Raw genomic sequence first — 16,978 nt, forward strand, 5'->3', positions numbered from 1 at the left:
TCCCGTCTCGGGGCTGCCTCGGGGGGTGGGTCCTGCCCAGGACTGGAGCGGGGGCGCCCCGGGCCTCGGTTTCCCCGTCTGCGAAACCCGGAGAGCTGGCCGGGGCTGCTGCCCTGCCTCCCTGGGCTGTGGCGAAGGGGGACCCTTCGATCTGTCCAAAACGCGTGGGGAGAGCCAGCTTCCCGCTACGGGGGCCGGGGAAGCGTAAAGTGCAAGGGTTATCATTCTTCTTGATCATCACCGTCATGATAATAAAACCGTCATTAAAGACACCCGGAGACAAATAGACCGGGGACACAGATCAAGTGGTGGACCATTTCTAAGGAGACAAAAAGCCTTTTTCCACCTGTTGGCTTCTGTCTTTTTCTCTTGTGTCTTTTCCCGAGATTTATTGGCCGATTTGTACAGAGAATGGGGTGGGAGGGGTTGGGTTTTCCCCTTTCCTCCTCCCTTGTACCTATTATTATTATTATTATTATTATTATTTTAAAGGAGGTCAGTGTGAGATGCTTGAGAGAGAAAACGTGCCTCCTGTGTTTTGGTAGTTTATTCAAGACCCTCTGTTTCCTGGCGCTTGGCAGGGTGTGCAGTCACATCTGTAAACTCTACCTTGGAGATTAAAGATTTTTATTGTGGCTTTTACAGATTAAATGAGATTTATTTACAATTGCTGTTTATCAGAGAGTAAATACTTCACTGTGCGCGTGAGGGTAAGAATGCGAAGGCTGTTTACTCACTGGTGGTTTTGTGGATAAAACCTTTTGCTTTTTAAAGCGACATCTTGAGAGATGAGAGTCGAGGACTAAAACCAGTGCCTAATAGTCATCTTTAAAAAAAAATTTTTAGGGAAAAAAAATGTCTGCTTGTTTTCTTGAATCGTGTCCTTCCCTTCTGTTCTTCTACAGTGGTTGCTTCAATTCTCTGGGGGAATTTCGCTTTCTTACCTGATTCTAGGTTTTCTGTGACTCTGCTACTTGTCCAAAAAAAAAAAAAAATCCGTAAAAGTCTGGGAGGCTCTGCCTCCTTCCATCCGAACTGCAGGTGTTCATCGGACTGACTCTCTGTGACAGCTAGAGATCGAAGCCAAGCACCAAGTGCCAGCTCTGGTCGCAAACGTGTCTGCTCTTCCCACACAGGCCTGGAGAACCTGACTGTGGGCATGGGAAACGATGAAGGAGAGATTTTTAACTGACCCGGATCTGGCAAGAAGCCCCCCCCCCCAACCCCCCATATAATGTTTCATCGGAATAGAACAGAATTTCCTACTTTAAAACTTAATTGTTTTTGACTTTGTAAACAGAAGATCTTAGCATCTGAAATCTTGGTTCTGGCAAGATTTCGGGGTCCAGGCAGCTTCCGAAAATGTTAGACTTTCCGAACCGCGAGGGGAAAGGAAGGTTATTTATCGAGTTTTAAGTGGGGACACTGAAGCCCAGGGAAGATCAGCAATGGTCTGAGGGTGCTGGAGGAAGCTGCGCACCATAGGGTTCAGGGTGCCCTGAGGGTCGCCATGCCCCCCACCCTTCCCTGGCCTCCACGCTCGATTTTGCACCCCCAGCCCTCGGGCCAGCCACCGACGGGCACCTTTTGGAGTTCTGCTCTCTGTGCTGGATTTATAGCAGCACACTCAGCCCTGCCCATGGCACAAACATGGCAAAAACATGGCAAACACACGCATCACAGCATGAATTTGCATAAATTCATTCATGCATTCAGTTGTTTATTCTACCCCTATTTTGGGGGCACTTACTATGCACCAGGGACCTTACTGGGTGCTGAAGATGCAGGGAAAACAAGGCAGATATGCCCTTGTTCTCAGGGAGCTTGCAGTCTTGGTGGCATAAATCAACATTAACCTCACGGTTTAACGAATTTGTACTAATAACATTGACAGTATAGATCGAACAGCACGATAGATACCGTCATGCAGGGCATAAGGCTGTGTAAGTAATTGACCTGGAGGTTGTAACTAGACTCTCCTCGTCTTTCTGAGGCTGAGTTCTTGGCCTCGCCAACTTCCATTCCGCGGAGCATCCTTGCTCACGCAGCCCGGTGTTTCCAAACACGGCGGCAAATTCCCTCCTCGAACCCCTCTCTCTTCACTCAGTACAACAGACACAAACACTGTCCGCTACCCCTTTACACTTGCACGATTGAAGAAGTGCACACTCATCGAGAGCGGCCTGTAGAACGTTCTCCGGGTGATTCGTGTTGGTTGTGGCCTCTGTGCGCTGTTAACCTGCCGTCAGTGCGGCTTCGGTCTCCCTTTACTTGGTCCTTACTTCATCCAGTTGGACTAAACACGTAGCTGCAGGACACGCTGCCATTATCGCTGTCACCTTGAAATTCCAAAGACAATGGTGCAACGAAATCGCTTTGCCCATGAAAAAAACTTTTGGAAAACTTCTTCGACAGGCCCCATTTGGGTTGCGTGATTAAAATCGTACTGGTTCCATGAGGTCAAAGGTAGAAGAACCTCCTTCTCCTCTCCCCTCCCCCCACCTCCATTTGTGGTCTTTCTTGGAGAGAATGTAAGGTCGAAATGCCAGTCATTTTTCTGGGAGCCGGATTTGTGTTAACGCTTGTGTCACTGTCTCCGACATTGTCTTTTCCTCGTACGCAGAGGTGTCGCCTTCGGTGTTGTCAATCGTCTTTTTTTTTTTTTTTTTAGATTAATTTAGTAGTTTAAAAGGAAGACAGACATGCCCACCCACACATAAATCACAGGTTTGCTGCCTAGACTTTGGGAACCCACACAGGTTGTGCGGTTCAGTCGTGCGATGAGCAGAGTAAGAGTCATTTCTGTACACCCCACGTCGTCAGGCAGTGCAGTAGCCGGCCCACGTTGTAGCAACGACTTCATCCAGAGCTTGCCACCCATCTGCGTTTGGCACCTGTGGCCCCTGCCTTCTCTTTTGGGCTGTCTGACTTCATTTGCAAGTCTTTGATCACTTCCGACACGCCCCCCACCCCCCATGTGTTACGGGGGAGTTGCCTGTGGGGTGGGATCTGAGTCTCTTGCAAGAGTAACCCAGAGAGGGACTAGTAGTCTGGGAGTTTAAAAGTAAGTTAAACGAGAATTCAGCCGGGGTCAGGGGAAGGTTGAACAGAGCTGGGCAGCCGGACATCCGGGACCCAGGCCACCTTAACTCAAGGAGAATGCAAATGAAGACTGTGATAACATTTAAAAAGGTGGGACGTGTGGGTCCTATGTATAAGTACAAGTGTTGGAGCCTCTAGTCCTAGCGAAGACAGAACCGAAACGACGGGCCATGTGGCCAAAATTCCTCAGTTACAAACACTGCTTTTGCATGTAGTTTTATTGAAGGAAATTTGGTGGGGGTTTTTTTTTTTCCCCCCCTGCAAGAGACATAAGATGGAAAACGGAAGCTTTCTCCATTTCTTTCAAGCCTGGACATTTTAACACACTTTAAAGTGATATCTGCTTAGTCCTCTCCGATAATAGCTCTGTGAATTAAGTAATATTATTATCCTTCTGTTATATTTGAGTCAGGTTATGTAACTCGCTCAAGGGCTCACAAGAAAATAAGGGGTGAGATGGGTGGCCAATCAAACTTCCCTGTTAGGCCAGTCTCTTCAAGAGATGAGAAGTGAGGAAGTGACACCATCACCGGGACACTCGGGTCAGAAGTACTGTGTTGACGTGCCTTAGTTTTGCCCTTTTATTTAAAGACTATGATTTAGCATTTTGATCAAAAAAAAAAAAAAAAAAAGAGAGAGAGAGAGAGTCCCAATTCTAATTTAATAATTACATGTTTTTTACAAAGCACATCGGACCAGTTTCTGGTTTGGGTTTTGCCAGCCTCTGACCTGGGACTCCCCATTCTACTTCGCTCGACCTCTTAGAATGAAGGGATTGGGCTAAATCATCTCTTAAATTTCCTGTTGGCTCTGTTATTCAGTACTTCTCTGATTCTATCAATAGGATCTTCCTGGAATCTGGTCTTTGTTGGTCAGCCTATACAGGGCCCAATGCAAGAACTGCGGTTGCCCAAGGGGAAATGTAGTTTTGTGTGTATATGGGGTTCATTCCTGTATATCCAAACCACACTGATGTTTTGAAGCGAAAAGCGCCATAGGAAAAAGTGGGATTTTAATTTATGGAGTTTTAGAAAATTTGCCAGTCAGCACGCAGGCACATGTGCAAGGAGACGAAAGAACCATTTTCAAAAGAATAGGCTGTTTTGAATGCATGTCTTCCTGTATAATAAGTATGAATTTAAAATGGACGGGCACTGGGTACATCTCTTAGCGTCACCATTCTCACTGATTTTTCATAGAAATCGTGCTGTTCCTTTTTTGTATTATGCTTACGTATTGTTCTGAGGTTGCAAGGGACCAGTTTAAGCAACTGTGGTGCTGATGATACAGGCTGTGTGTTTAACTATGCTTTGGGGGATGACAGGACTTTTGGCAATCTTTATACGCAACTCCTGAAGGATAGTGCTGAAGACTTGCTGATATGATGATGATGATGATGATGATGATGATATTGACATATATACCTTTAGGATGTGAGTAATAAACTACTTCTGAAATGTGGCCAAGAGCGGGTACAAAGTGATAGATATTTTCATTAATCATGTTTTCTATGAGTAATTCCAAGCACTATTCATTTGAAATTGGTTAAACCTCTGAAAAGATATTTAAAAATTTTACACGGTAGCTCTTAAATGCGGTTTTTAGAATCTCAGAGTAATTTCTTCTATCATGTTTTAATAATATCATCTTGCTTAGGTCAAGGGAGGCCAGTTCAAGGCTGTTTTGACAATTGGTAAACCACTGACTCTCTCTGAATTGGTCTTATTTGTATCTGAAAAAAAAAAAGCATATAAAATATAATTACTTTTTAACTTGGGAAGGGAATTTTGAAGACCATATATAATCATTTTTTGACTTATATTTGTTCCATTATTCTTGGTTTCTTTAAATTCCTACTGTTGGATATCTTGCTTAACTTTATAATAATCCTAAGAAGTAGATACATAAGAGAAATCTATTACTGACTTTAAAGATGGGAAAACAGGATTACGTTTGGGAAATGGTACACCAGCAAGCTTTTTAAAATGCAAGAATACGCTCTGTAGAAATACGTGGTATGTGCGATTATTGATGAATGCTAATCTATAAAAGAAAACAAAAGTGTATTCTATATATTATTGTCGCCACTCTAATTTTTAGTGACCTACGTAATCATCAAAAGTATTTTTATGCTATTCACTTAAAGACTCAAAATGCCTCTAATCTAAAGCTTCGGAGAGCTTTACCCATTTCCGTGAAAACCATAGTCATTCTTTTTCTTGAAAAATGAATACAGAAACTTAAAATTAACAGTAACGACAGTTGAAAGAAGCCAAGCCATCATTTACTGAGAAGAGAAACTCATGAACTTTGAGGTAGCTTTGTTTTGTCTAATGCTAGATTTATTGGGTTTCCTATTATCCTTGGGGCTTGCGTAGTCGGTATGTTTGAGGAGAAAAATTTTGCTACAGGTCTTTTTGAATGCAGGTCAAGGGCATACTAGTTGTAAGGATGCCTGGATTGGTGATTTATTGTATAGATATCTGTGACATTCTGAGGCGTCTAAGGCAATAATAGTCTTAAGAATGCAGGATTGGAGCTCCTCTGCCATTGCCCAGACTGCTTCGTCTGCCTGGAATACCCTCCTGCTTCTTTTCCAAGCCAACTAGCTCCCAGTGCTCCCGTGAGTCTCATCCTGGGCGTTCCTTCTGGAAAGCTTCTTAGACCCAAACCACCCTACCTCAGCTCCGCTGCTCTTGGGCTGGCCCTGCCCTGACGTGACTCATCACATAGAGTGATACGGACTCTCGCTCTGGGCTGCGGCCCCCGTGAGGGTTGGGACTGCCTTTACTTTTTGTATTCCTGAGGCCTAGCGCAGGGCGAAACAGAGCCCGTGATCAATAAATGTTGTTGAATGAATAGACGGTTCACGTGGAAATAGAGCTCATTCACACATTTCGCTAAACACGAAAAGAAGACCAGGTAATATACGTAAACGATACACCTCTATGTTCCACATTTGAAAGAAGGGAATTTTTTATGTGAGGGTATGTGCTCTTCTCCCCTCTTTGCGGAGTTATAGGTTACTCATTCACAGCCAAGTATTTCATATACTTGCTTATGTCCGCATCTTCCCCCCTCAAGCTTGTCTGTCATATTTTTCATTCTTGGACCTCGTGCTTCTGTAAGAGTTTATGTCTTTGGTCAAAGAATCACAGATGATAAATGAGTTGGTGACGTCTGTCTGGGTGTTTCGGTGGGAGCTGAAGGGGAGACGTTCATCTCAGAAGCAGAGAAAATAGGGACCTTTGGGCAGTGTGGGCGATCAGCAGAAACGCAGGCGAATGACCGACTTCCAGGCATCTGCAACTGTGGCTCCTCCGAAACAAAGGAAGGGACAATTCCCTTTTACTTTCGTCTTCTAAAACAGGTTTGAACCTTCTAGGACCTTCTAGAAAAGGATGCTGGACCTTCTAGAAAAGGACCTTCTGGTTGCAGAGAACTGACTCACTGCAGTCTCCTCAGGAAAAGGGGCATTCGTAGTTGAGGATGCTCACAGAACTGAGATCAGAACTCGCGAGGTTTCAGGCCCTGGGCAGTCGGAGGACAGACGGCCTCTTCTCTCGGGCCAGCCTCGCTCTCTCGCTGTGTGTGTGTTTGCTGTACCTGGGCTCCGTTTGCTACCCCCTGGCGTGCTCACCTAGCTTTCCTCTGTGGAACCTCCCTCAATTGCAGAGCTTCTACCTAATCATTGCCTTTCGGCCTTACCAAGACCCCCGTGTCCAGACTTCTACCCTCTCACCCCCGCTGCCTTCATGATTTCTTTCCTTATCGTCTTTCCTTTGCCCTTTTTTCTTGATAATTGCTTCCTTCTGTCAGAGTTTCCTCATTCAGATTCCCAAGAAAGAATCCAGTTAACTCGACTCATCTTTTCGTTGCCCTGTCTTATAGGTCCCTAACTAGCCCATGGTTGGAGTGACCCAAGGGTCAGAAGCATAACTCTAGTCCAGTTTGCTGTGGCAAAGGAAGGGGGGTTGTCACTTGGTATAAGACCGGATTGTCTTTTCGTAGAAACTGTGATAGATCATCTTCTCTCCCATGTGTATTTGGCAGAACCATCTTCTCTTCCGTTTGCATTTGTCATATCCAATATAAGTTTATTATGGAAGTCTGAGAAATTAAGGATCACCAGACTATTAAAAATTAAACTTGTTTCGTGGATGACAGTTAGTATAACTGAGATAAGACCATGGGAACAAGTAGCAAATTTCTAACTAGGAAAGAAATGGGAAGAGGGTTGTGTATTGGAGTCAGTTCTTTGTTGAGTGACATCATTTCCTACCTTTATTAAAAAAGCAAAAATAGGTGTGTGGTGAAAGCGACAGTGTATTGACATGGGTCCCAGAGGCTGGTTTCCAAAGCAAGCGAAATGCTGGAATTGGAAACCAGGGTGAAGTAGGGATACTAAGCTTCTTAGGGAGTTTCTGCCTATACTTTCTTCCCGGAACCAAACTAGCGATGTGTCTTTGGGCTGGTTATTTGTGATCTCTGAAACTCAATTTACTCATCTGTAAGATAGGGATAATGATGGTTATTTCAATAGCTTATTATAATAATTAGCTTGGATGGCGTAATGTATCTAAACTGACTGGTACACTTTCCCTAGGAGGTAGTAGGTCCTCGGGTCAATTGAGCCATTATTCTAGCACACAGGAAGGAAGGAAATAGTGACTTAACCTGTGCGCTGGGTAAAATCTTGCTCGTTGTATCATTTATGCCTTATAATATTCCTGAAGGACTTATATTGTTATTTCTACTTTACGAATAGGATACAGTTATAATACTCAAGTTGTAGTTGCTATGTGCAAAGCACTGAGCTAAACCCTTTCACGTGTTGGCTGATTTTACCCAAGACAGGTGTTATTAATGTCTTCATCACATAGTTGGGGAAACTGAGGACTAGAGAGTTTAACTTGCCCAAAGTCATGCAACCAGTAAGTGACCATCAGAGTTCGCGTGTAAGTCTATCTGAACGCAGGTCGGTCTGATTCCAGAGTTTCCCAGAGTCACGTATTTGATGAGAATGAATGGGACTGAGTCAAGATTCGGGTTTTGTTTAAGGCCGATCGAATGAAGGTTAGTAATAGGCACGCACACGTTTATGATGCATCCGCCTCTGGGTGCCATGATTAGACAGACAAGGGCAAATTTCGGAAAGGGTACGAAGAAAAAAAATTGAAATAATTAAGATATGTGAAAATAAGGTCTCTCGGACCTGAGGCAACGATTCGACAAACGTGTTGAATGTCTGGTGTGTGTCCGACAATTGAAAACGAGCTTGGTATTGGGAAGTGAATGAGGAAGGCTGCATGCCTGCCTCTCGGGTGCTTTCATTCTGGTAGAGGGAGATAGACGCTCACACTGCTCATTGTAAAGCGTATCGCAGTGAATTAAGAACGGAGGAGGCAGAAGAGGCTGGGGAAGGCTCCATCTAGGAGATGACACTTGGATGCTCTTTGAGGGGATAGCTATAAAAGTACTAGAAATCCTTCTAGTTTCCTTTGTCCTCACACCAATGGTTTAATAAGGGGTGGTATAACGTAGCTAACTACTGCAGTAACGTATGATAGATAATAGTATTTCGAAGGTTAGGTTATTTGACTGAAAGTGAAGAAATATCTACTCTTATTAAGCATAACCACGTCTTGGCAGTTTCCTGGTCCACACTTACACATATGTCTATTGAAGGGAACACAAAATGGAATCTTCTGTTCTGTGCATTGTAAGTTGGGGGTCTACAGTGGTCCGACGATGCAGCAGGGCCTCCAAGTCCCACAGGTGGCCACATGGCACGGCGGCGTCAGTTCTCGGCTGCATCGTGTGGTGTCAAGTTGTACTGAGGTGCTGGCAGGTGGGTCATTTATCCATCTACACTTTGAACGGAGATTTTAGTCTGTAGTTGGGAATTACCAGTTCTCCTTCTATGCAATCCCAGGCTTTCTGAATTTTTTTTTTTTTTTTTTTTTTGAGACAGTCCTACTTTAAAACACTCTATCTTGTCCCCATAAGTATATTCGTGATTAGTAGTCTGTGAGTTCTGGTTGTTATTTCAGATTGTTAGTTAAACTGAGTTCCCACAGCCAAGCAGACATCTTCTGCATGTGGACTGTGTCCACCTACAGTGAGAGTGTCCTTACTCATCTGAACACCGTAAGGTGGACATCCAGCTACGATCTCTCTCGTTCCGTTTTGTTTGGTTCTTTGCTCAAGTTCCCCTTTCCCAAACTCCATTACTGGACATTATGCTTATCTTTTCTCCAAGGCCTCGCTCAAATGTCACTTGCCTCACAAAGTCTTTCTTAATTCCCGGATCCAGCCCCATGATCTGGCATTGACTATTTCTGTAATTATAATAAAACATTCTAATGGTATACATTGATGTCACGACTTCACCTCAGAGTCAGAATTTGGCACTGGGTCCTCTCATTTCAAAGGAAACCAACGTGTTCTTGCTACACGCTCTCTGGTACTGTGCTTGGGATGATCGCGATAGCTATCTGTGTTCACGATCTCAAACCCCTTAATAGGTGATAAACGAGAGGGTAGGTCTTCAGTTTCTCACACCAGACAGGGTTCCTGCCTTCCAAGCATTTCCTGTTCAGAGATGTTCATTGAATTAAACCGAATTGAATTCTTGGCTTCACTGGACTGGCTTCGGGTATGATAGTATTGCTGCCTGAGCCCCCAGTTCCCTTTTGGAAAATAAATGTTGCTTTAAAAAAAAAAAAGTGTCTTAACTGATTTTAGGATGAAAGAAACCACATACTATAAACGGTAATTGTAATTATTATTAATAAGCGTAATTAAAATAGCATGAACTGATCGAATTACTTCCTTCGGTGCTTTTGCTGGCAGAGCGGGCAGGCTCGAGAAACGAACCGGTCTTTTCCATCTCTAATATCTCTGATTCTTTGAAATTGTATGTGGACAAGTGCAAGCTAATGTACGCTGGGAGGAACAATTGAAACAGCTCATACTCACTGATGGGCTCTGAATTACTCTACGTGTAAGTGCCCAGGAAAGAGATCTCGGATTCATTGTGGAATCCTCAATAGAGACAGCTGCTCGCTGTGCAACGGCCGTCGGGGAGAATGAATGAGATATAATAGGCTGTATTAACTTTGAGAATGGGATAACGAATAATGCAGAAAATAATAGAGTGCGCATAATTTGGCATTGACTATTTCTGTAATTACAATAAAACATTTTAATGATATACATTGATGTTATGACTTCACCTTCAAATCGGAATTCGGCATTGGGTCCTCTCGTTTCAGAGAAAACAAAGCAGAAACGCAAAGGACCCAGAGAAAAACAACCGACTGTCTCTAAGACATACGAGGGATTTGCCTATAATGAGGAACTGAAAAGACAAGGACATTTTAATTTGGATAAAGGGGCGGTGTGTGTGTGTGTGGGGGGGAGAAATGACATTGTATAAATTTATTTAAAATTAATGAAAGTTCCAGAAAATTGCTAGAGCTGGCTTCTGATTATCCTTGGTAATGGAGGTCAGAGATAGGCAGGATAATTGAAATCCCTGATAATCTCCGACCTTCATTTTAGCTATTAGTCGTAGCGTCCCGTCCTGTGGAAAGTTTGAGCAGATGAACAAGACACCACAGCCTAGGGTTTGTGGGCTAAACGGCCCCTGAGAAAGGCAGCCCGGGGTGTTGGGGAACACACGGAATTTGGAATGAGGTGAGCAGTGTTCTGTACCCTACTCTTGGATTATCACCTGTTCGACCCAGAGTGATATGCTTAACTTCTGTGAGACCCAGTTCCGTCATCTGTAAAATGGAGATAATAGTGATATTTATTTTACGGGTCCGTTGGCAGAACTAACTGGGCTAATTGGAAGTGTTTGGTGAGCTGTGATGGATGATGATGGCTGCTGGTGGGTAAGAGCGCCTGCCTTCCATTGGGCTCCGCCGTCTCAGGAGCGGACATGCTCCCAGCACCTGCGGGCTTACACCACGCCTTCCCTCCTCTTGAATCTTCTACTGCTTATGCTCGTGGCAGGAGATTTTTAGAAGAGGTGTGCAACATTTCCTTCCTCTCCAGAATCATCTGTGATGTGCCTATTCCCTTGTTCCTGGAAAGCCTTAAGATTCTGATTTGCATATGTTTTTGTTAATGCGTGGTTATCTAAAAGCCATCTCCCGTAATTTTCACGACAGCCTTTGAGATGCAGTTGCCGTCATTTTCCAGATTCAGACACTGAGCTACATACAGACAGCTTACTTCCGGACACGTAGTAATGGCAGAATAGAGAGTCAACCCCATACTATCTTGCCTCGGAACTGATTTACAAAATCTAGGAAACTGACTTGTGTGACTGTACGGATCCCTCCCCTGGGGAGTGGCTGCCTTTCCTTATTTCTCCAGGAACTCCTACTTATCCTTCCGCACACAGCTCAGGACTCACCTCCACCCTGGTGCCTGTCCTAAGCCCTCTCTTCCCCTAGGAGGAGGCATCTTGTCTACCTTAGTACTCTGTATCGTCGCTCTTAACACATTATTATGTTAACAGTAGAAACCCTTTTACCCTATTCAATTACTAGCTGGCGATTTAGCTGAACAAGTTGGGTTAAAGCAGGAATCATACGAAATGATGGAATCATACCTTAATCCTTTATTTCAACTTAAAACATCCCTCAAGTTTTTGGTATAGGGCCAAGCCCTTGTTTTTGGAGTGTAGGGCCTCCCGTGAGCGTTCTGTGTCTTATTTCTTGTACAAGCCACACCTCCGAGGTTTTCGCAATGATTCTTTCTTGGTTTCTTTGAAGTGGAGCAAGATCTTAAAGTTTTGTGGGGCAATCAGATTTTTCTAGATTTAACGGTGTTTCACAGTTGGCTCCCCCACGCCTAGGCTGACAGTACAGTTTTGTTTTTTTTTTTTTACTGATTCACATTTAATGTGCCTTTTCTAAGCGTTCAACTTCGATCTTGTAGATACAGCTGATCTCTTTTGCACTCATATTTCATTACTTTAAGTTTACTTAAATTGCGTAATTCTAGCGATAGGAAGAACTAGCATCAATAGGTTCGGGAACAAACACACGGACTTCAGGTGAGCAGACAGCAGCGCCGGTCGAGCTGCAGAGGGCAGGCATCCTGGAGGAGCCGCTACTAGCTCTGATCACTCAGCATGTCATGGGCCTTGTGTCTTCACATTTACAGAGGGCATGGGGACCGCAGGTTAATCAGTAAGTGTCTGGTCACTTAAGAGAACCGCTGCTCAGTATGCTTCTGTTCCATGTCTAGCCTAGAAGATAAATGCCTCAAAGGTCTAACTTTTATCTTCCTAGTTAGTCCCAGAATCTAGCACAGTGACAGTAGCCCTCAATAAACATTGACTAACTGACCCACCAAAAACACAAAACTGGACTTTTCCACTGCACATCTTCTGGTCCTGAGTGACAATCCAAAAGTCGGATTAGGGAGAGAAAGAGAGAAAGAGTTAGCAAACGCATTTCTAATATTGCTGCAAGATAACATGACGTATACCATTCAATAGTTAAATGTAAGGCAACTACGAAGAAGTAGATTTTGTGTAATAGGTAATTAACCCGGGCAACTCACTAACACAAAACAACAGCGAGACAACGCGCTTGATGACATTTTAGAAAGGATTAGATATGTTCTTACAAGAGGGAAAAAAAATCCACACTTAACAACCATTATATCTGACTACAAAAAGCCTCTCCGCTGATTGTGTTCAGGACCAGCCAGGTCAAGAAAATTTTCCCTCACTCATATATCCTCGCAGGGCTGAGTTTATGATGTGCTTCTTGTGACAAAGTAAAGAATCTTGAATGGAGCACCAGAAGAGGAAAGAAGGCAGACCTGAAGGATGTGAGACTTGACAAAGACATTCTGCGACAGGCGATTGGTTTGCGAGCGGAGGGTAGCGAACTGGTGATGGCAGGGATGTCCTCTCTCCTAAGATAAAGCAGGCAAAGACATTTAGCCGCGTGCTCGATAAATGTTTGGGCCAAAATATACTGAGCAAGCAGAGTTAGAAAATTATAGAACGTTTACATGACCACAGAAAATGGGATGGGAAAGAATATACATATGTACATACATACACATATGTGTATATATAATGTGTGTGTGTGTGTGTGTGTAGAATAGAAATAGCCCTCATAGCATCTGCTGTGAACCTTCTCATTCATTTTCCATATTAAGAAGCTGTAGGCCAGTTTAATGATGAATTCTTGAGGACCCCCTAGTTCCTCAAGAGGATATGAAGCTGTTGTCTAGAAAAGGAAGAATGAAATAGTATTAACATGGTATTAAGCACTCATCGTGTGTACTCATTATGCTAATTGTTTACTATATGTTAACATATTCCTTTGAATATAAGTTGCAATTGATTTTTGTAAGACCCACGTTACATTTTGGGCCACTATGGAAAAAAATCCACTCCCAGTTAAACTATGGCACGCCACCAATGTTAAAATTCACCTTGATTTCAGAGCTATTAAAATGTGAAAAATAGGCATCTAGAATCCATGAGATATGGTATCTCATTTAATTTCCCCCAAACCCTTAAACTAAATATTAATTTCGCCGGATGGAGAAAGTGAGGCTCAGAGAAGTCAAGTAATTTGCCTAAAACCAAATAGCAGGTCAGTCTGAGAGCTGGAGTGTGACCCAAATTATTCTCTCTCCAAATCCAGGGCCCTTTCCATACGACTATGCTGCTGATTGAAATCAGTGCTTGCTCAGGACTCAGAGATTTAAAAAAAATAAATAATAATAACCCTGGATTCTACTAAAAGCATTTACCCTTGGACTTATCTCCCAAAGTCCTTTCCTGTGACACTGGAGTCAGTGACAGCCATGGACTCCTAAGGGCAGAAGGAGAATCTGAGTTCCTCTGGTCGGGTCTCTGTCTGGTGCTTGAACCCCTGATGATAACTCTCCCCCAAGGAGCTGTGTGGCTTCGGAAAAGCACACGCAGGACTGGGCCGCTCCGGGCCACGGGCAGCTCCACGCACCTGTTGTGCGTGACCTTCACTTTCCCCTGGTCGCACGCTCTGGTTCCGTCTGTGGAGACACATAGAGTTGGTCTCTCTGTCTTAACACCACGTGGCCCCTGCCATGTTTGTAAACAACTATTAGGATCCCTCCAAGACTTCTTTTCTGCAAGTCGAACATTCTCAGTTCCTTATAGGACATGGTATAGACACCTGTCTGTCTGGCCGCCAAACGGAATGCACTTGAGTTTGTCCGTATTCCTTTTAAAGAGAGGCATTCGAAATCGACTTTGCCCCGCGTGGAACACAGGGCTATCGATCCCCTCACTTTAGGCGCTGAATTTCTCTTGATGAAACCGGGGAGAACGCATTCGCTTTCTCCAGCACCCCATCCTTCTGCCCCTGCTTCTTTACTCTCCTGCTCAATTCCTTCTTTTTTTTTTTCTTTTTTTAAAACAAAACAAAACAAAACACGTGCTGCTATGTAGGCAACGTGGACTTTAACATTTATTTTGTTAGAATTGAGATTTTTGAGGGTTTTTTTATGGTTTTTATTTTTCCATTTGATGGTCATCTCTACCGATTCTGTAACATCCACAAATGAGATTAAAAAAATGGTTTCTATCCCTTTCACGAAGTCATCGCTGTACAAATTAAGCAGGACGGGGCCAAAGACAGAGCTCTTTGGGAGGTCAAAAGAAATCTTTTAGTTGTTCGGTTATCAGTCCACCAAATTCTTCTGTCAAACCCCCCTATTTCTCTATTTTGCCTACAAGAATATCGGGGGCTCTACATATGCCGTCGCATTCAACCTGGGCACAGACTCCCGTGCCAGGTATTATCATTCCCGTTCCATAGTCAGGCAAACCGAGCCTCAGACGACCTGCTCAGGCTACCTGCTCAGGCTACCTGCTCATTAGTTTCAGAACCAGGATCTGCACCCCAGTTGTCACATCCCATCTCCTCTGCCATGCTGTACCCGTTGTGAATTACTTTGCTGAAATCCAGAGATGGTGTTTTTACCTCATTTGCCTGAAGTGCAGGAGAGCTCTGTGACCTCAAATGTCGTAGGGGAAGTGGGCTCCCTTCTTCCCTCCCCCTCCCCCAAAAACCATGAGAACCGGGGGCAAGAGAGTGGGTACCACATTCCTCTCTAAGGCTGGGATGCGCACCTTTACCTTCCCGCGACCTCTCTTAGATGCAGATACGAAAGTAGTGTTTGAAAAAGACGTGTCTCTCCTGGACCCTCTGGGCAATGGGACAGTAGTTGATCCTGAAGGCCAGGACCTAGGTCCAGAGAAAATTGAGATTTTTAGAAGCTGGTAAAAGCTAGTTACCTAAACTCTTGGTCATAAAGTCTCTCTCTCTCCCTCCCTCCCTACTTCCCTCCCCCCACCCCTAAGCAGAGTGAGAAAGCCTTGCTTTCACTCCCTCCTCAGGACATGCTATGAGGACTTCATCTTTCAGAATAAATTACTATTGCAAGTTAACAAAGAAAGGGAAAGGAAAACAACATAAGAGGTAGAGGGACCCACCCCTGCTTTCTCGAACCATAACTGGTACCCAGGCAAGCAGGTGTGCCAGCAGGGGTGGGATTCCTGAGGGGTGACAGCCCAGGGCGAGGCAAGCCACACACCGAGGAAGCGTCCACGGCAGCGTGTCTCTCCCTGGGGGGACCGATCTCTGCTGGATCTCTTAATCTTCCAGGAGGAGTCTTTTTAACTATTAAGACGTCACACAAACAAGACGCCATTACTGCACGAGCACCTCATGACTCTCAGACATAATTAATAACAGATGGTTTGCAACTAAACAATGTACTGACAATATGGATAATTTGAATAGCAACGGGGACATCCAGTTACTCTGTTTCATAAGGAGAGCCCAGGTCAGTGCATGTAGCGAAAGACAGTGAGTGAAGAGAGACCGCCGTGCTTCTCCAGCGAATGTCGTACCCGCTTTCCACATAAATAGAAGCCTTTGCTCCAGGAGGAAGTTCGTTCAGTACTTTTCTTCCAGAGAAGTCACCTCAGATAAATGAACCTCAGATAAATTGATTGAGGTAAACCCCAACGCATTAATACCGTCTTTCTGGACGGCTAATATAATACAGAGAAGAATTAGGGAATTAGCTGAAACTTTTATCTTTTTTTTTTTTTTTTCTGAAAAGGAACTGCTCAACTCAAAATTAATTGCTAAGGGAAACGGTTCTACATTATTCCCCATAAACCCACCTCAGGGATGGAAGGGCTGTGGGGAGTGGGAGCCACAGACGTGGTATCTGTCTAGGGCGCTGATAACACACTACGTGATTTTCGGCAACTCCCAAGTGACTTTTTCTGACATCCATTCCACGTAAAACAATGGCAACCTATTTCCATGCTTATTTGTATTTCCTGGGAGCCCTTAAATGCCATGGTGAAGATTAAAGGGCTAGACCCTTCTTAGTCCCTCTTATGATTATTCATAATTTTCTAAAATCATCTTATCGAGCGATGCCGCCTAAAGATGAATTTTAGATCTAATTATCTATTCATTCATTTATACGTTCAACAACTATTTATCAAGCACCTTCCGTTCTCTGCTAGGGACTAACAAGCATGAAAAATAGGATTCGTCATCATCCTCAAGGAACTAATAATTTAGTAGAAAGTAGGACGTGCACACAGATGACTAGAATACAAAGAACAATATAATAAATGCTTTAAAGAGGTTCGGACACAGTCCTATGGGGGGTTCACGTCTAGTCAGAAAGAGCATAAAAAGCATTGTGGAGATGGTGTCCTTCAAGCCTGGGGACTGAGAATCCTTTGGGGGGTTCACGTCTAGTCAGAAAGAGCAGAAAAAGCATCATGGAGATGGTGTCCTTCAAGCCTGGGGACTGAGCA

At 44.0% G+C, this 16,978-nt stretch overlaps 1 protein-coding gene across 12 annotated transcripts in view; it reads left to right on the top strand.

Moving 5' to 3' along the window:
* The window catches only part of BCL9 (B cell CLL/lymphoma 9), a 77,245-nt gene that overhangs the window by 2,910 nt on the left and 57,357 nt on the right, over nt 1–16,978 (top strand). The gene's annotated exons all lie outside the window — the stretch shown is intronic.

Source organism: Pteropus alecto, unplaced genomic scaffold (assembly GCF_000325575.1).
Source record: "Pteropus alecto unplaced genomic scaffold, ASM32557v1 scaffold106, whole genome shotgun sequence".
In the NCBI taxonomy this organism is placed as follows: domain Eukaryota; kingdom Metazoa; phylum Chordata; class Mammalia; order Chiroptera; family Pteropodidae; genus Pteropus; species Pteropus alecto.